A 26,080-nucleotide genomic window follows, 5' to 3' on the forward strand; every position below is an offset into this window, starting at 1 on the left:
CCTGTCTGCAAACCGCCTACCCGTTTGTTTTGTATCTGCTTTCATTCAGTGAAATTGTCAGTTTAAGTGTAGTTTCAGTACTGTAGATTGTTTTTAGGTAAACACCAATTGTCTGATATGAATTCATGTTCTATAACAACACTAGAGTAAGATCTCATTTTTAAAAAATATTTTCTCATTTATTGTTCTTTAGCTGCACATCACGAGGAGCTACAGAAATTGGTGGATACTTTGCCATCGATCAAGCATAAGGTAATACTGTTTTCCCTAAGTCACTTGAAAAGCATGTTATGTTTAATCTCAGAATGGAGACGCTAACAAGGCACTTTGCAAGTGGCCCTGGAAGAGCACTTGCCACTTAAGATGCTTGTGTTGAGAGCCCGGCCCTGGGACACCTCGCAGGGGGCAGAAGTGATTCTGCGGGTGCGTGCTGACCGCTTTGGGTTTGCTGCCCTGCCCTAGCACTCGGGAACTCAGGAACCCAGTCCTGTCCCTTCCTCTGCCCTTTCTGAGTCCTTGTGGAAACACCCAGAGCAGCCCTGTTGACTCGACCTCCCGTCCCACAGGCAGGGAGCAGAGAAGAGTTTGACAGAAGCGTGGCTTGGCCAGCTGTAAAGAACAATTACCCATATCCTTCAGAGTGGATACCTTTGTCCAGGCCCCAGGATTAACTGTTCATGATTCAGAGTCCCAAAGGGGCTGTTCCCTGGAGGTCCGCATCTTCTCTCTCTCTCCCCCTCTCCTCCCTACCTCGGTCTCTCTCCCCACCGCCTCTTTCCCTCTCCCTTCCTGTCCATCTCCCTCTTTTCCCTTCCCTCTGTCTGTCTCCCCTTTTAGTTCAGGAGCCTGGTTCCCCCAAATTTGCACTGTGTTTTAGAAAGAATTCTATTGGTTTCTCTTGAAAAAGAAGTCTCCTTGTTCGTGCACCAGCTACCGCCTGATGCCTCCCAAAGACTTCAGAGGAGACCACCTGCAGTAAACTCACTAGAATGGAGGGAGGAATGGGTTTTGCCATGTTTCCGTGGAGGACTATCAGAACTATACTGTTGCAATTATATCTCAATTTTTAAAAAGAAAAATCAGTTATGTCTCGATTTTAAAAAAGGGAATCTTGCACAGTTGATTATATATATGAACAAAGCATGGGGGGGGCTCTGTCCTAAGGCTCCTGGAGTTACCTGTAACTCATCTAGACCAATGCTAGTCCCCAGCCTCCCCAAGAACCAATGCCTTGTCATCTAATTCCTGAGTGGTTTTTACCACTGAATGATAGTTTGGGTGACCCCTTCTCTTGGCCAGGACATCCTTATGGAATTCGGGTCATTTGATTCTGCCACCTGATGCCTGCCTGCCCAGATTACTGGACCTACTCAGGGTCCCTGACTACCCCACCACATTCCAAGTCCATCGCCTGGATCATTAAGAAGCAGCCCATAGAGGTTGATCATGATCAGGTATGTTCTTTCCACATTTCTGTCTGAGGTAATGCTAGCCTGCCCCTTTAAAACATGGCTGGGCTCCAACTTTGGCATCAGTTTTTAATATATCTTAATGCTTATACATTTTTATTAAGATGTGCTAACATCTTGTCTCAGTTTGGACATGAATTTGGAGATACGTCAAATTAACCAGAGACAGGAGTTAAAACATAGAAGAACACAAGCTTTTTGCTTGCATTTTTGACAGTAACATGTATTTTACCGTATATGCATTGTGTAGAATCGCTATAAAAATTAAGGTCTTTAAATGGGAAAAAATGAAGGCTGGAAATGGATGTTCAAACAGGTTTGATATTTATTTATGTATTATTGAAGTACAGTTGACACACAATATTACATTAGTTTCAGGTGTACAACATGGTGATGTGACAACTGCATATGTTATGCTGTTAGTTTCACGTGTACAACATGGTGATTTGACAACTCCATATGTTGTGCTGTGCTCACCACAAGCGTAGCTCCCATCTGTAACCGTACAAGTCTATTACAATCCCATTGACTGTTTTTCCCTGTGCTTTTTACCTTTCATCCCCATGACTTGTTAATTTCAGTACTGGAAGCCTGTACCTCCCACTCCCCTTCACCCATTTTTCTCATCCCCGCCCTCCCTGATATTCTCCTCCCCTCTAGCAACTATCATACAGAGTTAGTTCTCTGTATTTATGCAAAAGCCCTTAATTTTCTTAAGAAAAACTTACAATGGAATTTCAAGGTAAAGACAGAGCCCAACAATGTCTACACAGAAATTTTATTCTAAGTCAGAAGTGTTGACTTGTTATTTGTTTTTCATTTAGAAACGAAAGTTTAAGTGGTGGTTATTATGTCAACACACAAAATGTTGTTTAATTCATAAATGAACTAAACTGTAATAATAATTGCTTTTACTTGTTTGTTTTGGAATTTTATTGATTAAAAAATTTTTACAAGGGGACGCCAGGATGGCACAGCGGTTAAGCGTCTGCCTTCGGCTTAGGGTGTGATCCTGGCGTTGTGGGATCGAGCCCCACGTCAGGCTCCTCCGCTATGAGCCTGCTTCTTCCTCTCCCACTCCCCCTGCTTGTGTTCCCTCTCTCGCTGGCTGTCTCTATCTCTGTCAAATAAATAAATAAAATCTTCAAAAAAAAAAAAAAAGATTTAAAAAAAAATTTTTTTTTACAAGAACAAAAGCTTCTAAGTTTTTTTGTGAAGCCAAGATAACAGTGCAACCAAAAGGCACCAAAGATTGGACACCCCCCCCAAAAGTAAACACTAAGCTCCAAAAGTAGTATCTCTCAAGAATATTTAGAAAAAAGGAAAGCTAAATAAAATACTAGGATCCACCAGTACCTCACATAGGATTTTTTCTAGTAGGATTTGTCCATGTAGAATTTTTTCTAGTAATGTAAGGATCATTCAGTATTAGGAATGATACAGTTAAAATTAATACACTTCATCCCGTCAGCAAAGCTAAAGGGAAAACTCATATTTTCATTTTCATAAATTCCTAAAATATATATATGACAAAATTCATAATGTATTTTTTGTAAAAAAAATTTTAAAGATTTTATTTATTTACTTGACAGAGAGCACAAGCAGGGGAAGTGGCAGGGAGAGGGAGAAGCAGGCTCCCCACTGAGCAAAGAACCTGACACAAGGGCTCAATCCCTGGACCCTGAGATCATGACCTGAGCTAAAGGCAGATGCTTAACTGACTGAGCCACCCAGGCACCCCATTTTTGTAAAAAATTTTTTTAAAAATGAAATGAGAATTCCCTGAGTTGATAAAGTAGACTGACCAGTCGTGGCTCAGAAGACTAACTCCACTATAATTAGCATTTTAAATATTAAATTGGCTAAATTCTGGTAGCAGTCAATAAAGTTAGACAAAAAAAGATAAAGGAAATGAGAGAAACATTCGTGGAGTCCCACACTAATTTATAGACATCAATTCCTTTGACATATGTAAATCACAAGATAGAATGGAAGAAAGAACCCTACTTATAATGGAAACTAATAAACTAAAATACCTTGGCATGAACATAAATGTTAAAAAGGAAACTGTCAGATATTCCTAAGGGACACACAACACTATTTGAAATAAAATTCATACCATGGTATTGAATAGAAAGGTATTCTAAAGACACCTTTGATGTCAATTTTAAGTTGTAATTTTCCATGAACTGTTATTCTCCCTAAATTTTATGTGGTCCCAATAAATGCATCCATAGTTACACTGTGGGAGCTGTCCTGTGTATTGTAGGATGTTTAACAGCATCCCTGGCCTCTACCCACTGGATGGCAGTAGCCCCCCAACAAGTGATGACCAAAACTGTCTCCATACAGTCTCTGATGTCCGGTGCAAGCTCACTGCTGCTTGAGGACCAACTAACATGTGCTAATCTCTAATATCAACTAATACATGAAATCCTTTACCGCTTGGTGTGTGAAAACAAACATCTTCAATGTGAAAATGGCTTTTAATTGACCAACACGTTGGTTTATCAGTAAAAGCTTAGGGGTGATCTTATTACTGCCTATAGCTCACCAGCGGATGACTGTGGTTTATGGGAGGATTCTTTACCTACAAACCAGAATGACACCCACTCGGTTATGCAGCAGAGACGGTGTGGGAAATTCTGTAGGCATTTGAAAGAAAAATACATTATAAGAAATCCTTACACAGTGGCATTAGACTGTCCAACGTCGTGCTGTGACCACCTGAAGAGATACGTTAAGTATGTATGAAGAGTTGTGTCTACCATGAAAAATGTCTTAAGGAGAAATTTCTATCTTAGGAACTTCTCTTTTAAAAATCATCTACCTGGAGATCATTCCTTAATGAATTGGCCAAAAAAAAAAAGTTTTAGCAGTGAGTGAAGAATGTCAGGGGTCTCATTGCCCTGCACCCACCTGTTAACCACACCCCTGCATCCTGAAACATTTGGGATCTCTCTGACTTCAGAAAACTTCTGGTGCTCGTAGTGATCTGAAGGGGCATGTGCACCCCATTGTTTATAGCAGCAGTGTCCACAACAGCCAAAATACGGAAAGAGCCCAGGTGTCCAACAGATGCATGGGTAACGAAGATGTGGATATATACACATGTGTATATATATATAATGGAATATTACTCAGCCATCAGAAAGAATGGAATCTTACCACTTGCAAGGACATGGATGGAACTAGAGGGTATTATGCTAAGAAAAATAGGTCAATCAGAGAAAGACAAATATATGATTTCACAAATGTGGAATTTAAGGAACAAAACAGGATCATAGCGGAAGGGAGGGAAAAATAAAATAAGACAAAATCAGAGAGGGAGACAAACAATAAGAGACTTTTAACTATAGGAAACAGGGTTGCTGGAGGGGAGGTTGGTGGGGGAATGGGCCAACTGGGTGATGGGCATTAAGGAGGGCACTTGATGTAATAAGCACTGGGTGTTCTGTGCAATGAATGAATCACTAAACTCTACCTCTGAAACTAATTTAAAAACAAGAAAAGAAAACTAGTGCTCCTTCATTAAGTTATATTGAGTATCCTCACCATTGAGCTGTCCACCTCTCAGGTCTGGATGGGATCTGTTGCCTGCTCTTGGACTCATCACTGTCTTCTACTTTCTATCTTTCATCCCATCACTGGGGACAGCCCAATAGGTGTATTTCTGCATGGACTTTTGAGGGAAATTTTCGCAAAAAGATTTATTCACACCACCTTAAACAGACCTTAAACCTAAGTACTATAATTAGTTACCCAGCAGCCCTTGAACAGTGTGTTAGAAGTCAGATGTTTTCAACTGTTACTGCAAAACATGACTCACTCTATTCCATCATTACCAGCAGAAATGAAAAACAGAAATAGCATTTGTGTTCACAGAAAACATATTCTAGGAATGAAAGGAGACTGAAAATTATAGGAGAGTCCACATAAATCAATGCTGTCAGAGCTAAAACATAAATTATGAATGGCATTTACCATTTCCCTAAGAGCAAAATTGCTAGAAGTGACATTAGCAACCATTCTGGAAGATCAAAGCACACATCCCCTTTACCAATAAACATAAATTCCTCTTCCTTTAAAAGAGCATTCAAGTGCATGATGTTCATTTTTACAATAATGAGAAGGAGAGTGCCATTCTGTCGATTTTCTGTAATTTTCAGGACCTGATCGGAATGACTACATTTTTCCCGTTTTAAGTGTCAGGTACAAAAGCCAAAGTCTTCGTGGCCCCTCTGCCTAGAGCCAAGCGCCTGGGACCTGCAGTGGGAGCTAGAGGTTCCCTGTCCTCAAGAGCAGCGGGCTCCCGGAGCAGTCGCCGCGTCCACGGGGCCCTGGCCTGGCTCGTGCAGGGCCGGTGTCCAGAGGGTTCCCCGCTCATGACCCCACGCGCTGCCCTTGCGCCCGGATCTCAACGGCCGCCGTACCCCTGCGTGTTCCGCGTCTACAGACACTTGGGGCACTTGCGGAAGCCGGATTTCCCCCTCGAAGGCCCCGACCCTGCCGCCCCGCGAACATGGGCAGCTACCTGAGCAGATCCCTGGGCTCAGCCAAGGCCGCGCCGCGACGCCCCTCTTGGAGGCCCTGGTCCCCGCGGTCCAGGCCCGCCTACCGCCCACTGGGCCCGGTTCAGAGCCAAGTCATCTCCATCCACCGGGAGCGCTGGATCCGGAGCCGGCCCCACCCCACCATGCCGCCCCACCTGGACCACCCCGGAGTCCAGAGGGTGATAGTCCCCAAGGCCTGGAGGCGCTTTCACGGCAAATCACCCCTCCAGACCTTCCTGGGGTTGGAGTTCTCTAGCAATCGCAAGAGTTTCGTGAAGCAGTGGCATTGGAAAACCCAGAACCTCCTGAACATCTGGAACATGGTGACCACCAAAATGACTCCTCCTGAGTGCAGTGGGAGCTTCAGCAGGGGCCCACCCATGCAGGAGCACCCGGACTCCTGTGCCAAGGAGAGCCGGCTGAGGGCTTGGAGCCGATGCAAGAAAGGAAAAAAGAAGATCCACAGACCTCTCCAGTTTGAAGCGCCCCACGCCAAGAGAAGGAGGCAGAGCCCAGGGGCCAAGCCATCTGCCTTCAAGCCTGTGTGGAAAGATGGAGTGGTCCCTTCCTTTGTGCCCAGGCCTGGGCCTCTGAGAAGAGGCCTCTGCTCCTGGGATCCCAGTGACGGAGAGGACACCCGCCCCGGGCCTGACCTGCTGCCAGGACACCACCAGGCCACGGCAGAGTGACCGGGCCTGGGCTGAAGAGCACATCAGTGCTCCCCAGGGCCTGGGCCCTCCTGCAGCCCGAGGTCCCCCTTGTATCCTGAGCCAGAGCCCTGCCCCCACCACCTCCTGAGACTCAAACCCACAGTTCTTTTACCCTGCTGACCCCTGCAGGAGTGACTGACCCCGCCAGTCAGCCCTCACCACTCCAGCAGGCAGCTCCGCCAAGCCCCCAGACCCACCTCTCCCGACCCTGCAGAGCCCACGCTGAAGAAATAGTATTGCTGTCAAAATCTCTGTCTTCCTCCTGCCCACCCACTCCTCCTGCCTCTTCCCTGGAAACACACTTAGCAGGAAGGCATGCTTCTCCCCTATTTTCCCAGCTTCTGGAGTGAAAACAGTGTTCTTCTTTTAATGATAATAATAAACAAAATCATTATCATACAGAGTGTCTTTGTCTTTCTTTCCAAGGTACGTATATTAGGATTCTGTCTACACCATGAATTCTCTACCTTGGCACTGTTAACATTCGGGGCCAGATAATTTGTTGTTATTCGTTGGGTGCTGTCCTCTGCATTGTAGGGTTTTAGCAGAATCCGTGTCTTCCATCCTCTAGGGGCCAGCAGCATACCCACATTGTGAAAATACAAAAATATTTCCAAACATTGCCATATATTCCAGAGGGAGGTGGAGGGGGGTGTCATGGGGCGTGGGGGGTGGGCGGGAAGTAGTAAAAAACAAAACCAAAAAAACCACCACACTGGTGGAAAACCTCTTAGGGACAGTGACCTCTACTGGCAGACAGCAGTCAATCTTGGTCTCCCAAAATAGGCTATTTTTTTTATAATAATTTTTTATTATGTTATGTTAGTCACCATACAGTACATTCCTGGTTTCTGATGTAAAGTTCCATGATTCATTACTTGCATATAACACCCAGTGCACCATGCAATACGTGCCCTCCTTACTACCCATCACCAGCCTATCCCATTTCTCCACCCCCCTCCCCTCTGAAGCCCTCAGTTTGTTTCCCAGAGTCCTTAGTCTCTCATGGTTCATTCCCCCTTCTGTTTACCCCCTCCCTTTCTTCCCTTTCTTCTCCTACCGATCTTCCTACTTCATTCTTACCACTGTCCTGAAACTCCCCTTATTATGGTCAGCAGTGGTCTGGTTGCTTGAACCATTGGCAGATTGTTAGAAAGGTGACTCTCTGCACCATTTGTTCACACAAGCCACAGCTTGTTTATATCTATGTTCCTTTTTTCAATTATTAAACATATTTCTTTCTTTTTCTTTTTTATTATGTTAGTCACCATACAGTACATCATTAGTTTCTGATGTAATATTCCATGATTCATTACTTGCGTATAACACCCAGTGCATCATGTAAGACGTGCCCTCCTTAATACCCATCACCGCCCTAGCCCAAATGTGCTATTTTAAAACATAGCAAAGGCACAGGAGATGAACAAACCGAAGTGGTACCTGCATGGCAAAAACAATGCCCCCAGTTTTGGAGAATGCTGTGGAGTGTGAATGATTCAGATAGTTTGGCCCTATTAATCATCAGAAAATGCAAAATTTTTTTAAAAAATAAGCTACTCTTTTAAGCTCCTCAGGATGGCAAAAATGAAAATGCTAAATAGCATGAATTGCTGGTAAAGACGCTGAGAATTGGAACCCCAGGCAGTCCTGTGAGTGTGAACGGGTCCAGCCAATCTGCAGCAGCACTTGGAAGTCTTTCCTAGAGGAGAGCGTGACTGTGAGAAACTCTCCCACGTGTGCTACACACGCGCGCGCACACACACACGCACACACCGGTGAGGATGTTCTTCCCAGCACTCTGTCAGAGCAGAGAGCTGGAACAACCTACATGCCCACGCACCGGGGAATGGATAAAGTAAACATGCTATGTGCTTTCAAGGGAATAGTGTTCTGCAAAGTGAAGGAAAGAAACAGCCTAAGGATTCTCCACTCTTGGGCTAGTGGGCCACATAATTCTGTGCATCGCAGGATGTCGAGCGGCACACCTGGCCTCTATCGCCCAGATATCAGTAGGACCACCTCCAGTGGGGACAGTTAAATACATCTGCAGGCATTGCCAGATATCCCCAGAGGGACAAATATCACCCCCAGACATCACTGAACTGGAGCTACATATTTTTCACGATAGGTTACATCTCAAAAATACACTGGTGAATGAAAAAGATGGGGAGTGCTCTATTATGTGTAGCACGTGCCGTTTACAGAATTTAAGTACATGCAAAGTAATATTGCTGGAAAAATGGGGAAGCCAGGAACCGGGTAAGAGGTCATCTGGACACTGCCTGCATTGTTCTTTCCATCTAAAGCCTCTTTAAATACTGTTCAAACATGAATTTCACAGCATCCCCCTTGGAAAGTCGGAGAATAAACAAAGCAAAGTCTCTTCTCCCATGGAGCTTGCTTTCTAAGGGGGTACAGACAGAAGATAAACAAGTAAATGGACACACTAGCAGGTGTGGAGAAGTGCTAGAAAGAAAAATAAAGGAGGAGGAGGGGCACGTACGAGTCCACTAACACAACTGTGACCCCACGTACTTTCCCGTGTCCCCATCACCATGGAACTACACCATCCTTTACTACGAACTCAAGTTCTTTACTCGGGGTTTCCACTGGTGGCAAATCATGCTTTCATGGAGAACCTAGCAAAGAGATTGAAAATATTTTATCTACCTAGATAGAAAGATTGCTAGAAGATTCAAATTGTTGCTGAAAATATTAAACTCAACATTTTCAATGTTGACAGTTACTGTTAGATACCAAATGTCCTGGACTGAACCTCTAGAAATCAAGTTTGTGTTTTGAAGTTTACTACCCGCCATTGGCTAGACTAGAGACAAGGCATTTCACTCTACATGAGTTGCTAGAAAGGGCTTGAGATCTTAGCGTGTCCACGAGGGTGCTGGTGGCATTTTGAGTAGGAAATTCCTTATTACGTGGGACTGTCCTGAGCTTGGCACCACGTTGATTATCTCTCAGCCCTGCCGTCTAAATGCCACAACACTCTGCAGGCATAGATGCAGCCCCGAAACACACCACATTTCCATATGCTACCTGGATGGGGTCAGAACCGTACCCACATCAGAAACACTTATAAACCTCCTCCAAAGCGTCAAAGTCCTGAAAACCAAGGCAGACCAAGTCCATGAAAACCAAAGGAAGATGGAGAAGCTGTCTCCATCGCCAGAGTGATCACTGAAGAGGCCTAGATTCTGGAACAGAAGAAGGACATCAGGGAAAAAGGGAAGGGGTCTGAAACATTCCTTAGTTTAATAATATTGAAATCATGACAGTCCCTTAATTTCGATATATCTATCGTGGTTATTTAATATAATAGCATTAGGGAAGTGGGTGAAGAGTCGAGAGCAGTTTCTCAAACTCAGCACTATTAACATTTCAGGCCGGATAAGTCTTACTTGTGAGAGGCTGTCTATTCTTTTGTAGCATGTGTACCACATCCCCAGCCTCTACATGCTCGAGGCTAGTAGCACGTCCAACTGTAAAACCAGAGTACCTCCAGACAGTTTGAAATATCCTCAGGAGCAGTGGAGGGAAGAAATCCCTCAAGGTTGAGGAACGTTGGTACACAGGATCTCGCTATATCATCTCTGCAAGTCTTTTGTAAATTTGAATGCATTTTTTCTAATTAAATACATACAAATACAGGAGCAAAGCAGTTGGTTTGAAAGTTGCCTGGGTACGGTAATATGATCTACAAGACTAAAACACGGCAGTGGGTAAATAATAGTTTTACTGGCTTCATTGATAAAGATATAACATAGAAATGTACTCTGAGGGGCGCCTGGGTAGCGCAGTCGTTAAGCGTCTGCCTTCGGCTCGGCGTGATCCCGGCGTTCTGGGATCGAGTCCCACATCGGGCTCCTCGGCTGGGAGCCTGCTTCTTCCTCTCCCACTCCCCGTGCTTGTGTTCCCTCTCTCACTGGCTGTCTCTCTGTCACATAAATAAATAAAAAAATCTTTAAAAAAAAAAAAAGTACTCTGAAAATAATAGTCATCTTCAAATGCAAGATACTGGCATCCATCGGAATAACAGTGGTCTTAATAATTATGTAAAATATTTGGAAATTCTGTTATGTGTTCAAACATATCAAGGATATCAGGGAGCCTTGCACTGTACTAGGGTCCTATGAAGCACTATTTCCATCACCTCTCCAGGATGCATAGAGTGAAAAATGGGAATAATATTCACTGCTGAGGGGTCTTCGACTAGAGAATATTAAGTATCCTCCCTACATAGTGGTTCCTCCATAAAAGAAGTCCAGGAGTTTTAGAAAACAGAAAAGTAACTTTGTGCTCAACAAATAGCAACCATAGAAATATAATGACTGAGAAGAGTTTCTGTTTTGTTCAGGTACAGGCAGTTGAAGTAGGAATGAGTATGCCCACTTCCTAAAGGAACAAGGTTGTGGGAAAGGCCAGGGGAGACAAGCCCCTGCTTCTGGAGACAGCTGTAAGGTGAAGGCTGTAGAAGAAGACAGAGAAACTCATGGGCTGGGGCTTCCTCCTTGTTTGGAGGATGCTTTGAGAAACGAACCATGATGTCTTGGTTCCCCCAAGAGTGAGAAACTGAGGGCCAAGGAGAGAGAGAGCCCAGGCAGTCCAGAGCTCCTTCCTATGACCATTGTCACTAGACCCAGCAGGGGACTCTCCACTGAGGCAGAAGAAGAGGGAGAAGTGGGTGGGTGGGTGGGTGGGTACTGTTTCTTGTGCCCTTGGTTTAAGAGCCTGGATGGTAAGGACGCTTCATTCGCTCACAAAAACGTACAAAGAACTAGCACAGATTAGCCAACATGGTTAGGGATGGTGAAGAAAAGAGTTCCTACTGCAAGGGCTTTTAGATCCCATGACCCTTCCCATAAGTGTAGGACTGTAGTGCTAAAGACCCTTGAACACCAAGGTCACAGTGTCTTGAGCCAACCAGAAGATTAAAAACCGAAGTGAGGCCAATAATTCCTGAGATGCCTGAATTGGCTCACAAGATTCCATACCCCAGCTGAGAATAGACCCAGGACAGTCGGGCGGGCAAAGGGCTTCCAGATTTCATGTGATTTCTCTATAGTCTTTGTCAAGAGGCTCTCTAATCCCTGGCCTGATGTGAACTTCATTGTCTCCAAGCAAAGAACACCCTCTTCCATTTTATCAGCTGCAGAGTCACCTGGGAGACTATCATAAATACTTAGTTTATCTGCAAAACAAGCCTTCTCTGGGCCCTGGGACATGAAGGCGAGGCCCAAGGCTGTGCTGCTCTCACTGTGAGCCCCTGCATTCCTGCAGTGTGGCCCCTGTGGACACTCAGGGAGGGGTTGTGAAATGGATGGATGGATGCATGGATGAATTAATTAATGGAATGGAGAAATGAACTCCATTGTTTTTATGATATTCCAAGAGAGACAAACCGAGAAAATAAATAGGGCAAACACCAAATAGGAAAGGGGGGAATGAAAGGAGGGAGGTTGCTTCCCCAAAACATTGTTTGCTCAACCACAGCTATTCAGACAACACGGTAATACCGGAGCTCTCTAGCAGAAGAGCACTCCTGAATACAGTGCAGATAGGGGGAGCCCAGAGGAAGTGTCAACGTGAGGGAAGATGGTACTAAAACAGAAGTAACGTGAAGCCTGATCCTACAGACCAGTAGTGATTTACACAGCAACCAAAGGATACTAATTGCTCCCTCTCTTGGGTTAGGAACAACTAGTGTGACTTCTCCCTGGTCTTTCTTCCAAATGTGACCACACTGAATGTCCTCTAAGGTTTACACAGAATGAAAAATTAAACAACAAGCACGTACTGAGCTACACTTGTCTTTGTCAAGTTTGTTTTGATGTACTCAGTAAACTGAAATGCCTAAACCTTAAAAGTTCTCATCATAAGAACAAAAATTCTGAAACTATGTATAGTGACAGATGGTAACTGGACTTCTTGTGGTGATCGTTCTGCAGCGCGTACAAATATCACTTCATTATGTTGTCCACCTGAAACTACTCTAATGCGACACGTCAGTTAGGCTTTAATTTTAAAAACTAAGTAAATAAACTGAAATGCCAGGACCACAACTAAATAGAAATCTTACATTTTCAAGATTGTAAATACAGGTGGGTCTGACGGAATTATCGGAATTCACTTCAATAATCATTTTGTCCAACTCTTTTACAAAGGACTAATATACATAGTCAAATGCCTTCTGAAGCAAATCCCTGAAACGGTAAAAATGTCCACTCCCTTTCCTCAAGTGTGGAAAGCACTGGTTTTATACTAATCCTCCAAGATTTGGCTCCACTGCCTTCTCTCATCCGTGGTGCCAGGAAGGCCAACTGCATCCAAGGGGTAGTAAGAATCAGGCTCTTGTTTCTGGAAATCAAAGGACTAAATAGGAGCTGGGCTGCTGTGTCACAAGCACAAGACCATTAATCCCCTTACCATGGACACAATAGCACATTGTTCCTTTTTAGATCACATGACTTATCCTTGAATACGTAGGCAGAGGAAGAAATCCATTCCATGCCCTACACCATGGAATTCAGGAAGAAACTGCCATGCCTGAATTAGACTTCTCCTCTCTTGCTAAAAGTGATAAATTACCCTAACGCCAACACTTGACGAAACTAGGCAGGTACATTTCCCAACTTACTTGGGAAGCGGACTAGAGTTTAACCTTAGGTTACATTTCCCTAGAAACTAACTTCAACATTTAAAAATTTCTGTGAACCTGTTCTACTAAATCTGGCCTAAACCTTATTGTAATAACTTGAAAACACCTAGTTGCCATCTTCTTCAAATTCACAAGAAATCTTCATGTAGCCTGACCTAATGAAACCAGAACTTCCTTTCACTGAAATTTTTCCATACATCTTCCATTCTGCTTTTAAGAAAATCCAGGAAGTGTCAAGAAAACCACTCGATATCAAGATCCAAGGAAGGACCTCGGAAGAATTGTCTTGTTTTGGTCACATTTAGTCCACCTTCCTCACATTTCTCCCAGGCCCAGCTTCCTCGGTGTGGGCGCCATACCGTGCGAGACCTGGTGTTACCCATCATCTTAATTCTCAGGGCCGAGCACGCAGGAGGCTTCAGTCGAGGTTCCTCAATTCTGTGGATTCAGCCACAGCCACGCAGTTCGACAGGCTGGCCTCAGTAGACTGCAATGCACCAAGAGGTTTCTGTTTCTCACACCTTTGCCTTTGGCTGCTCTGTCTGCTCTTTCTTCTTCAGTCCCTGACAGCATCTGAAGCAAATGGCATAGCTTTCCAGTCGCTTCTACTTCTGAAAGAGTTCAGGGCAGTCGAATCAAACCTCGGATCAAAACTGCCTTCCTGCCTCTGGCACACAGCTTCTCTCCCTCCAGCTGCTCCACTGATGCTCCACTCTGTGCGCCCCCCGCCACCCACACACGTCTCCCCTTCTGTCCCCCCTCCACTTCATTCTTGCTCCTTTTGGGCTGGAAAGTAAGATGGGAGAGGGCTGTGGGCATCAAAAGAAGGAAACAGCAAAGGTGTTTTTCTTAGCCAGGGCTCTTTGTGGATCCCCAGGCTGTTCCGCTGTCCGGGGTCCTCCCCTCTGCTGTGGTGGGCGTCCTCAGGTCCTCCATTCCGAGTGCCTGGTGGGGCCTCTGCGGACCTGTCTGGGCACCTCTGCCCTGCAGCTTCCCTGACGTGGGCGATGCACTCTGACCAACGTCCTCCATCCCACCGCCTGCTCGGCCTCCAGTGGGGCACGTCCAGCCACACTGCACTGCCTCCTCTTGGCCCTGCAGGGGTCTCAGCCCCAAAGGCAGGGCCTCTGTCCAGTTGCCTTCAGCAGCCTCCGCTCGGTCCCAGGGATACATTGGAGGGCAGGCTGCTTGCAATGCTGTCCTCTCTCACCCCATCACTGGAGCTTGACTCGGCCTTCCACCTTTGGACTTCTCCAGCTACAAGGCAGGCCCCAGTTTCTGTTCCTCGGTACACCCTCAGTGACTGGTTCACCGTCGTGCACGTTGGGGAGCATCTGACCAGGAAATAATATGCCAGTCTCTCCTCTACAGACAACGCCACGCTCTGTGAGTAGTTCTCGGCCTGACTTGAAGTAGACGGGGACACAAGCAAAGGTATCACTCAAAGTACATAATCGCTAGTGTGGCGTGGGCAGCAACTCATCAGAATGGGCCCTGTTGTCAGCACCCCACCTGGCTGCATGTGCATATGCGCTGGAAGCCGTTCCCGCCAGTCCGTCCTGTGGGCAAGGGAGTGGAGGGGCCACAGCCCTCCCTGCAGGCCCACACCCCTGCCCTCTGACCCTCTTGCTTTCTCTCCCACTGCCTCCTGGGGGAGGGTGACTGGACCAGTCCAACTGTCCCATCAGTCCTGTGTGGACACAGCCAGGACCTCTCTCTACAAAAAACAGCCTCTTGCATAGTCAGTCCAGGTTTTACTGGATCGAGAATATGCCAACCACAGGTTGCCAACGATGCAAAAGCGTCCTCAGAAGATTCTGAGTTCTGTCTCACTGGAGGCGGTCAAGCTTGATGTAGGAGATAGCGTAGTACAGACTGGGTAAAAGGTGGCATGAAAACGAGAGTATTCATTATTCTCATTATGATTTGAGTATCTTTAGGGAGTTACTTTCTACATTTTCAATTCTGTACGTTTCAGTGTCTTCGAGTTTTCTGCAATCTTCATAAAATAAGCCACGAGGAAAAAGAAGGAGATAAACAGTGATGTTCCAGATCTGGATCCCTGAAACCATCTGGAAATGGCTATTTGCCACCGGGTTAGTCTGCTGGGGTTGCTGTAACAGACACTACAGACCCGGTGGCTTAAAAGACGGAGATTTATTTTCTCACAGTTCCCAAGGCTAGAAGCGCAAGAGCAGTGTGTGGTCAGGGTTGATTTCTTCTGAGGCTTCCTTCTTTGGCTTGTGGACGGCTGTCCTCTGCTGTCCTACCTGGGCTTTCCTCTGTGCCCATCTGGTCCTCATCTCTTCTTCTTGTAAGGACACCATTCCTGCTGGATGAAAGCCCACCTCTATGACCTCACCGTACATTCATAACCTCAGTCACACTCTGAGCTACTAGGGCTTAGGACCTGAACATACGCATTTTGAGGAGACACAATTCATCCCATAGCCGCTACCCGCCAGCATTTATTTTCTCCCTCACTCGCACCAGGAGACCTTTCTAAGGCAGAAGAGTTAAAACCTCAGCCAGCTGCCAAGCCACTGACGTCTTCCATCCACCCACCCACTGGAGAGAGGCAGCCTCTCTGCAAAGTTGTTTTCCACCCCAGCTTGCATTTTGAGCTGCCCTTTCTCACAGGGGAACCGGTCACGTAAGGAGGTAGCCTTCCTTATGGCAGCTCATGGAGAATGGGGCTCAGCAATTGAATTGCATCTTAAACACATTCTGATTCATGAGGCAGCCCTCCTCGCTCAGCCCCCTGACTTCAGTATTGCTGGCACTCATACTTTCTGGCAAAAGATCATCCCTTTCCTCTCCCAAGGGCGTCCTGCCAAAAAGCCAAGTCTTCCTGGAACATTTTTCCCCTTGAAGGCTGCTGCTTTTAAATCCAGCTTCAGCTTAAATGTTGTCTCTTTAGAGAGGCCTCCCCCTGATTGCTCAACATGAAGAAGTCCCCACCCCACCCTATAGGTGTCAAGGTAGTGTATTCCTCTACTTCTTAACACATGTTTACCACTGGGTGTCTCCATTGGTCCACAGACATCATGAAGAGCATTTGCTGAGGACATTCACAATAGTCCATCATGTTGCCCATTTGGGCTTTGGGAAATTTTGTGCACCATAGGCCTAGCAAGTGCTGTCCTCTCTGTTACTTGCAATGTAGAGTTTATTGCCACTTTTTCATGCCACTTTACACAAGTAAAGGCGTGAGTATGTAGATGGTAGTGTCCCCATGGGATGATTTGGGGGGGTGCTTTAGCCTATAGGTATTTCCATCAGTACCTCTCATGGCACTCTATGTACTTGTGTGAAGTTAAGAAGGGAGCTGCCTGTCAAAATGTAACTTCAGCAGAAGTCCCTCCCCTCCCCACCCATCTACAGATAAAATCTGAAGCCACCACTGAGACATTCTCATTGACTGAAATCCAGAGGGAATGTCTCCTATGCCGGTAATGGCTATTTTGCTCCACCATCAGAATGTTCATTTTAAAATTTTCTTTTCTTTTCTTTTCTTTTTTTTTTTTTAAGATTTTATTTATTTGACAGAGAGACAGGCAGCGAGAGAGGGAACACAAGCAGGGGGAGTGGGAGAGGAAGAAGCAGGCTCATAGCGGAGGAGCCTGATGTGGGGCTCGATCCCATAACGCCGGGATCAGGCCCTGAGCCGAAGGCAGGCGCTTAACCGCTGTGCCACCCAGGCGCCCCTAAAATTTTATTTTCTAATAATACTGCACTTTCTTTAGTATCAGGCCCTCCTCATAGTTACCCTAAACTTGAATTAATTATTCCAAAGACCTCACTGAATGCTCCAATCAAAAGACATAGGGTGTCAGAATGGATTAAAAAAACAAGACCCATCTATACGTTGCGTCCAAAGACTCATTGTAGACCTAAAGACACCTATAGATTAAAAGTGCAGGAATGGACAAACATTTAACATGCAAATGGACATCAAAAGAAAGCTGGAGTAGCAGTACTTGTATCTGAGAAACTGGATTTTAAGCCAAAGACTGTAACAAGAGATGAAGAAGGGCACTATATCATAATAAAGGGGACTATCCAACAAGAAGATCCAATAATTGTAGATATTTATGCACCCAACATGGGAACACCCAAATCTATAAAACAGTTATAACAAACATAAAGGAACTCAATGATAATAATACAATAATTGTAGGGGATTTAACAGCCCGCTTACCTCAATGGACAGACCATCTAAGCAGAAAATCAACAAGGAAGCAATGGCCTTGAATGACACATTGGACCACATGGACTTGACACATATATTCAGAACATTTCATCCTAGGGGCGCCTGGGTGGCTCAGTCGTTAAGCGTCTGCCTTCAGCTCAGGTCATGATCCCAGGTCCTGGAATCGAGCCCTGGATCAGGCTCCCTGCTCTCCTGGGAGCCTGCTTCTCCCTTTCCCACTCCCCCTGCTAGTGTTCCCTCTCTTGCTGTGTCTCTCTCTGTCAAATAAAGAAAATCTTAAAAAAAAATTAAGAAAAAAGAAAAAAGAAATGGAAATCATTAATGAAATGGCTTTGCTTAAAGTATTTAATCCATAGTATAGGCTAGAAATCCAAACTGATGAATATATACAACTAGTATGTGTCTCTTAATCTGTGAAGCCACACATGAAATGTAAAGATTCAAGCCGATTTCACATTTATTGAGCACCTACTATGTGTCAAGTGTATGCACAGGAGGCAGCTAAGCTGCTGTGAACATTCTTGTCTGTGTATTTCCCATATGTTTTCTTTTTCTTGGGTATTTACCCAGGAGCGAAATTCTAGGTTAGAGTATTTTCTTATCCTCTCTTATATTGTACGCTTTGATTCATTTTATGCACGGAGCCTATCTCTTTGAAATGTTTTGAATGTTGTAGTGGCTGTATGTTTCATCCACTGCACAGGCTTTCAATCCTTTTAACATTTGCCCAAGATAAGTGGTTCCATTGGCAAGATACGTAATCTAGAACTATGTCAATCCTGTTCTGATCTGAATAGCTTGAGACTTCGTGCTGTGACAAAAACTCAACTTCCACACATCACCATCTTGCTCTTGAATTTAAGAGGAAGCAATGAAAAGACGGGCTATCAGGTCACATTATCCCCAACATCTGAAAGACAGCACAAATTCATGCTCCAAGGGCAGCTGGCTAGCACCTTCCATTTCCATGTGCTGCGCTGAGTATCTTTTTCATCTGCTTGAGCAGGCCTATCACCATATCAGCCTTGTTAACAACTCTTTCTTGTGTAAATAGTGTTTATGTTGATTCCTGATCAACAATGGTCTTGCTTTTTAAGTTTGTAGACAGGAAATCCTTCTACGCTTCAGCTCTTTAAGCTGGTGTGATAGTATGCTTACTTTAAAAGCATTTTCTTGCCTAGGGAATGTTTCTGGTCAGCCCTAATGTCTCGTACTTTTATGAAATCTGTTTTAATGATAAAGAGCAGTGCCATCTAATGGAACTTTCTGCAATAATGGAAACGTTCTAGATCTGTGCTGTCTACCATGCAGACACTAGACAGAGGTGGCTAATGAGCCCCTGAAAAGAGCAGCATGTGATGAGAAATTGGGCCAAACAGTGCTACGTGCTAATAGTTCGTGCCACTTCAATAACCAGAAAACAGAACTACAAATATTCAGCCTCAAACACTCTGGAAACTGTAACGTCAATCATCATAGGTGATTTAATGGTTGTTTTCCAAACTCATAAAACAGGGGCTCAACTTCCAAGCCGTGACACTTCTGCAAATTTAGAAAGTTACCAAGTTCTTTAAGTCCAAGGCTTGCCAATCAGACTGAAACTATAACTTAATTTCAAGTTTCAAGGTGACGTACCTGTTCCACAGAGTTCAACTTGAATAGTAGTCACCAGGAGAAAGAGCAGGCACAACATTCTTTCAGAGTGGAAAATACAAGGCAAACAGAGAAGGGGGAAAAAAAAGGAAAAAAGAAAACAAACTCCGCCCTCCACTTAAAGCTGCCTTAGCCATTCTGTGACCCGGATTAGAATACCCAAGAAACAAGCAAGCCACCACCTAGAAGGTTTAATGATTAAACCCCATTATTTGGGTTAATACTTAAATAGAAGCAGCCCATCTCATGTCAATTATTTACGAAAATCTGTTTGAAAAACAGGTTAGTTGTCCTTTCTGAACTCTACGTCCAGGGAAGGTTTCCTCTGCGGACTCCAGGTCAGAATCCTCCCCCACGCCTTCTGTGAAAGAACTGAGCCCTCTCTGGACGGTTTCCTTAGCCTCAACTTTCCATCTTTTCCCGGCTAAAATAGCCAGCTCCTAGATAAGCTATCTTAATTTGGAAAACAAACATCACCCCTCTCTATCTCTGGTGAACAAAGGACACCCTTCCCAGACTGGCCTCACCTGACTCTCACCTCCACAGATAAACATCCGGGGAGAGCTTCCCCCTCAAAGGGAATCATTTTGGTCAGCCCTAAGTTCTGGCAGTTGTGTAAATTCAAAGTTAATGATACAGAGCAGTGCTGTCCAGTGGGACATTCTGTGACAATGGAAATGTTCTACATCCGCATCGTCCAACACGGTGGCCACAGACAGAGGTGCCTGTCGACCACCTGACATGGGGCTGGTGCTGCTGAGAAATGAAATCTCCTATTACTTTAGTTTCAGTAGAAACATGTGACTAGCAACTCCATTGGGCAGTGCCTCTAGAGAAGAGTCATTAAGAGCTTCCTGCCATGCACTAGGTTTGCTGGGTTCTCTCTCTCGTCCTCAAAGCAGCACCTCACAGTCGCCGTCGTTATACTCATCTTACACATGAGGGAACTGAGGGCCTGGTGTTTAAGGCATCGGCGCCAATGGGAGGAGTGGAGTGGGTGTCACTGGAACCCTTCTCCACCACACTGACCTGAAGTGGGTCTTCACTGGTCGTCATTGGTCAAAACCGAAATTGCACCAAAGCCTCTGAGATGCTCTGAGGATTACCATAATGAGCGGAAGAGAGTCTCCCCTAGTGGGCATTCTATCGATGTCAACAGAAGCCCCCCAGGCAGGTTGATGTCAGGGCTTTCCTCTCTACCACGCCCCCTCTTCCTGAATTCAGTCCCAGATTCCACCTCGTTGCCTGAAAACCATGAATGGGAAAATGAGATTGGGTGACCCTGATGTTAAATAGAACATCTGGATTTTCACAGCAACCATGAGAAAAAGACCAACAACTATACTTGTGCAACACTCTGAGAGCCCTGTCATTTCCCCCTCCTGGATAGGGTGATATTTTGACATAGATGACCCACTTCTGTTTGGTGACTCCACCTGAGGAAGCTTCTCTCCTCTCCCTCACCTTGGATGCAAGGGCACAGAGTCAGGAAAAGCTGGATTAGAGGGAGAGGCGGCCAAAAGTTAGGCCTGTCATTCTAGCGATTTCACTATTAGGTGAAATGGAAATTTCCTAGAAGGGAGAGCTCACATAACTTACTCCTGAAAACGAAGTCAGACTAGATGAAGTTACCGTGGGAAGTGTTAGACTAGATAAAGTCATCGTGGGAAGGAAAAGCCAGTAGATGGAGATTATAACAAAGCTAATTATTTGCATCAGGGAACAAAGCCATGTTAGAGACAAATCTGATTCAGCTTTAGCCTTAAACTTCCTAAAAGTATCAAATATCTTTCTTTCACTCAGTCACTTATGTGACCAGAATTGAAGACCGTAAAATACTGAGTTGTAATGTAAGCCATTCATTTGAAAAGAAGAAAATATCTTCCCTTTTGAATTATGATTTCCTGATGTTTGTTGTATCATTTTTTAAAAGTACAGAAAAGAACAATGCAAGTTATTTATAGAAAGTAACAGAGAAGGCAAAAGAGAGAGGTAGAAATCACCTGTAATTCCACCGGCATCAATGACCATTGTTGATGTTTTCTAAATATTTGGAACATGTTTTTCTTAGCCTTGGGTCTTTGTGTGTGTGTGTGTGTGTGTGTGTGTGTGTGTGTGTGTGTGTAAATACAGATAGATTTCTTCTTACAAAATAACTGCAAATAGAACCGTAGCTCCCAGGGGTTGGGGGATAGGAGAATTGAGGGAATGGGGAGATGTTGTTTGAGGGTACAAACTTGCAAGTGGAACATAACTAAGTTCTGCAGATCAAATGCACAGCGTAGTGATTATAGTCAACAATAGTATATTGTAAGCTTCAAAGTTGCTAAGAGACTAGATCTTGTTTTCACCACAAAAAAGAAATGATATCTATCGTGATAGAGGTTTTAGCTAATGCTATGGTGGTAATCATATTGCAGTATATCAAGGTATCAAATCACATCTTACACCTTAAATATACACACAGTTATATGTTGATTATATCTCAATAAAAAACTGGGATTATACTATTATGAAACTTTGTCACCTACTCCCTTGAAGTTCACGGTATATTTTGAATGTATTTCCATATCGTTAAATATTCCTCTATGATATAATTTTAATGATTGTCTAATATTGTGTTTATTTTGTGGGTATATCACATGCTTTTAAATCTAATTTACTTTCTTTTTTTACTATAGTAGAAAATACTGTGATAAATATTCTGGAAGTTAACAATTTTCTGCTCATTTGTAATAATACCTTTGGTATAAATTCTTAAAATTTAAATTCTGGGGTTCAAAGTTATGCAAAAGTGTAAGGTATTGATACATGTTGATTTCCTTTCAAAAGTATTATATCAATGTACATATTTTCGGTAACATAGGCATGTTCATTTTCCAGTATCCTGCACCAGGTATTAGGTCCTTGAAACTCTTATGGCAGAACAAATAGAACAGCAGTATATAAATACTGCTTTGATTAGCAATTCTTTGTTTCATGTACAGCTGAACGTTTTACATATGAAACAGCCATTTATATTTCTTTTTTGTAAATTGCTTATTTGATCCTTTGCCCTTTTTGTGCCAAAGTGTTCATTTTTCTCAAATCTTTGTGTTGCACATTCTTTGTCAGTTACCAGTCTCCCTTTCAATTTGATATGTGATTATACCCTTGCATTTTCCTGGGAAGCAATCCCATATTTCCTATTATGTACACATACTTTAAATCCTTTCTTATACTTTTCAACAGTAATACCTAGCTGATGGCGATATTGTTCTTGTTTGTCTCACTGTAGTGGCGCTTATCAGAACAGGTTGATATAATGGTGGGAATAACATGGACCCTTGTCGTCCTCCTCACCCTGATGGGAATGCTGCTCTTCTGCAGGATCTTGTGAGTCATTTTAAATATAATGGATCTCTAGTTTACAGAAATTCTTTTTATCAGTAATTGATGTTGAGTTTTATCAATTGCATTTTCAATATATGTTAGTATGATCATTGAATTTTTACCATTTGGTGCATTATACTCATACATTTCTTTACATTGATCCAATCCTTAGATAAACTCAGTTTGATTATTACATGCTATCAGACTTATTTTGCTACTTTTTTTCCCCTCAGATGTTTAGACCTATTTTCATAAGAAGAATAGCATGTGGGCTCGTTTTCAGGTGCTAAATCTTGAAGATTCTCTTTTTTTGTCATTATAATATCACCTTGAAGATCATACAAAAATATTTCCAACATTTTCTGTGTATAGAAATATTCAAAAAGCATAAAAATAAAAAAGTTACAGGTGAATAATTTGGACCATGCATATTTGGGGCAAGTTCTCTGAAAACTCCATTTCTTCCATTGTTTAGTTATTTCAGATATTTTTTTTTAAAGATTTTATTTATTTATTTGACAGAGATAGAGACAGCCAGCGAGAGAGGGAACACAAGCAGGGGGAGTGGGAGAGGAAGAAGCAGGCTCATAGCGGAGGAGCCTGATTTGGGGCTCAATCCCATAACGCCGGGATCACGCCCTGAGCCGAAGGCAGACGCTTAACCACTGTGCCACCCAGGCGCCCTTATTTCAGATTTAATACTTCTTTCTGAATCCATTTGGATTCCCTATAGTTTCTAAGAAAATCATTTCATTCATTCCGATTTTCTAGTATTCTCATGAGCTTTATTTTTTAATTTAAATTTATTTATGTTTATTTAAATTCAATTAACATGTATTTATTATTGCTTTCAGAGGGAGATGTCAGTGATTTATCAGTCTTATATAATACACAGTGCTCATTACATCACATGCCCTCCTTAATGTCCATCACCCAGTTACCCCATCCCCCCACCCCTCTCCCCTCCAGCAACACTTGGTTTGTTTCCAATGCTTAAGAGACTCTTATGGTTTGTCTCCCTCTCTGGTTTCATCTCATTTGTTCCTCTCTTCCCCAATGATCCTCTGTTTTGTTTCTTAAATTGCACATATCAGCGAGATCATATGATAATTGTCTTTCTTTGATTGGCTTATTTCGTTTCCCGTAACACCCTCTGGTTCCATCCACTTCATCATTGCAAATGACAGGATTTCATTTTTTTGATGGCTGAGTAGTATTCCATTGTGCATATATACCACATCTTCTTTATCCATTCATCTGTCGATGGACATCTGGGCTCTTTCCATAGTTTGTCTATTGTGGACATTGCTGCTATAAACATTGGGGTACAGGTGCCCCTTCAGATCACTACATCTGTATCTTTGGGGTAAATATCCAGTAGTACAATCTCTGGGTCGTAGGGTAGCTCTATTTTCAACTTTTTGAGGAACCTCCATACTACTTTCTGGACTGGCTGCCTCAGCTTGCATTCCCATTAACAGTGTAGGAGGGTTCCCCTTTTCTCTGCATCCTCGCCAACATCTGTTATTTCCTGACTAGCCATTCTGACCAGTGTAAGGTGATATCTCATTGTGGTTTTGATTTGTATTTCCCTGATGCCGAGCGATGTTGACCCTTTTTTCATAGGTCTGTTGGCCCTTTGGATGTCTTCTTTGGAGAAATGCCTTTTCATGTCTTCTGCCCATTTCTTGATTGGATTATTTGTTCTTTGGGTGTTGCGTTTGATAAGTTCCTTATAGATTTTGGATACTAGTCCTTTATCTGATGTGTCATTTGCAAATATGTTCTCCCATTCTGTCAGTTGTCTTTTGGTTTTGTCGACTGTTTCCTTTGCTACGCAAAATCTTTTTATCTTGATGAAGTCCCAATAGTTCATTTTTGCTTCATTTCCCTTGCCTTTGGAGATGTGTCTAGCAAGAAGTTGTTGCGGCTGAGGTCACAGACGTTGCTGCCTGTGTTCTTTTCTAGGATTTGGATGGATTCCTATCTCACATTTAGGTCTTTCATCCATTTTGAGTCTATTTTTCTGTATGGTAGAAGGAAATGGTCCAGTTTCATTCTTCTGCGTGTGGCTGTCCAGTTTTCCCAACACCCTTTGTTGAAGAGACTGTCTTCTTTCCATTGGCTATTCTTTCCTGCTTTGTCAAAGATTAGTTGACCATAGATTTGAGAGGGTCCATGTCTGGGTTCTCTATTCTGTTCCATGGATCTGTGTGTCTGTTTTTGTGCCAGGACCATACCGTCTTGATGATTACAGCTTTGCAATAGAGCTTGAAGTCTGGAATCGTGACGCTACCAGTTTTGGTTTTCTTTTTCAACATTCCTTTGGCTATTCAGGGTCTTTTGTGGTTCCATACAAATTTTAGAATTATTTGTTCCAGCTCTGTGAAAAAAGGTGATGGTAGTTTGATAGGGATTGCACTGAATGTGTAGATTGCTCTAGGTAGCATAGACATTTTAGCAATATTTCTTCTTCCAATCCTTGAGCCTGGACTGTTTTTTTTTTTTTAACTTCTTTGTGCTTCCTCATTTTCTTTCAAGAATGTTCTATAGTTTTCTGAGTACAGGTCCTTTGCCTCCTTGGTTAGGTTTATTCCTAGGTATCTTTATTCCTAGGTATCTTTTGGGTGCACTTGTAAATGGGATCAACTTCTTAATTTCTCTTCCTTCTGTCTCGTTGTTAGTGTATAGGAATGCAGCTGATTTCTGTGCATTGATTCTATATCCTTCCACTTTGCTGAATTCCTGCATGAGTTCTATCAATTTTGTGTGGAGTCTTTTGGGGTTTCCACATAGAGTATCATGTCATTGGCAAAGACTGAGAGTTTGACTTCTTTGCCAATTCTGATGCCATTTATTTATTTTTGCTGTCTGATTGCTGAGCCTAAGGACTTCTAGGACTATGTTGAACGGCAGTGGTGGGAGTGGACATCCCAGCCGTGTTCCTGACCCTAGGGGAAGGGCTCTCAGTGTTTCTCCATTGAGAATGATGTTCGCTGTGGGCTTTTCATAGATGGCTTTTATGATATTGAGGTATGTTCCCTCTATCCCTACAGTGTGAAGTGTTTTAATCAAGAAAGGATGCTATACTTTGTCAAATGCTTTTTCTGCATCTATTGAGAGGATCATATGGTCCTTGTCCTTTCTTTTATTTATGTAGTGTTTCACATGGATTGATTTGCGGTTGTTAAACCATCCTTGCAGCCCAGGAATAAATCCCAGTTGGCCGTGGTGAATAATCCTTTTAATGTACTGTTGGATCCTATTGGCTAGTATTTTGGTGACAATTTTTGCATCCATGTTCATCAGGGATATTGGTGTGTAATTCTCCTTTTTGGTGGGGTTTTTGTCTGCTTTTGGGATTTCCTTCCATTTCTATTTTTTGAAACAGCTTCAGAGGAATAGGTATTAATGCTTTAAGTGTTTGGTAGAATTCCCCT

General features: G+C 43.5%; 1 protein-coding gene across 1 annotated transcript in view; it reads left to right on the plus strand.

Annotated features, from left to right (window-relative positions):
* Positions 1 to 26,080, plus strand: part of LOC113240700 (carbonic anhydrase 5B, mitochondrial) — a 93,480-nt gene that overhangs the window by 1,054 nt on the left and 66,346 nt on the right. Inside the window, exons 2-4 of the mRNA XM_048213859.2 lie at positions 194 to 252; positions 1,300 to 1,454; positions 22,546 to 22,643. The gene's annotated coding sequence lies outside the window, so the exon portion shown is untranslated. The remainder of the gene's footprint in view (positions 1 to 193; positions 253 to 1,299; positions 1,455 to 22,545; positions 22,644 to 26,080) is intronic.

This window comes from Ursus arctos, chromosome X (genome assembly GCF_023065955.2).
Source record: "Ursus arctos isolate Adak ecotype North America chromosome X, UrsArc2.0, whole genome shotgun sequence".
NCBI classification, from domain to species: Eukaryota; Metazoa; Chordata; class Mammalia; order Carnivora; family Ursidae; genus Ursus; species Ursus arctos.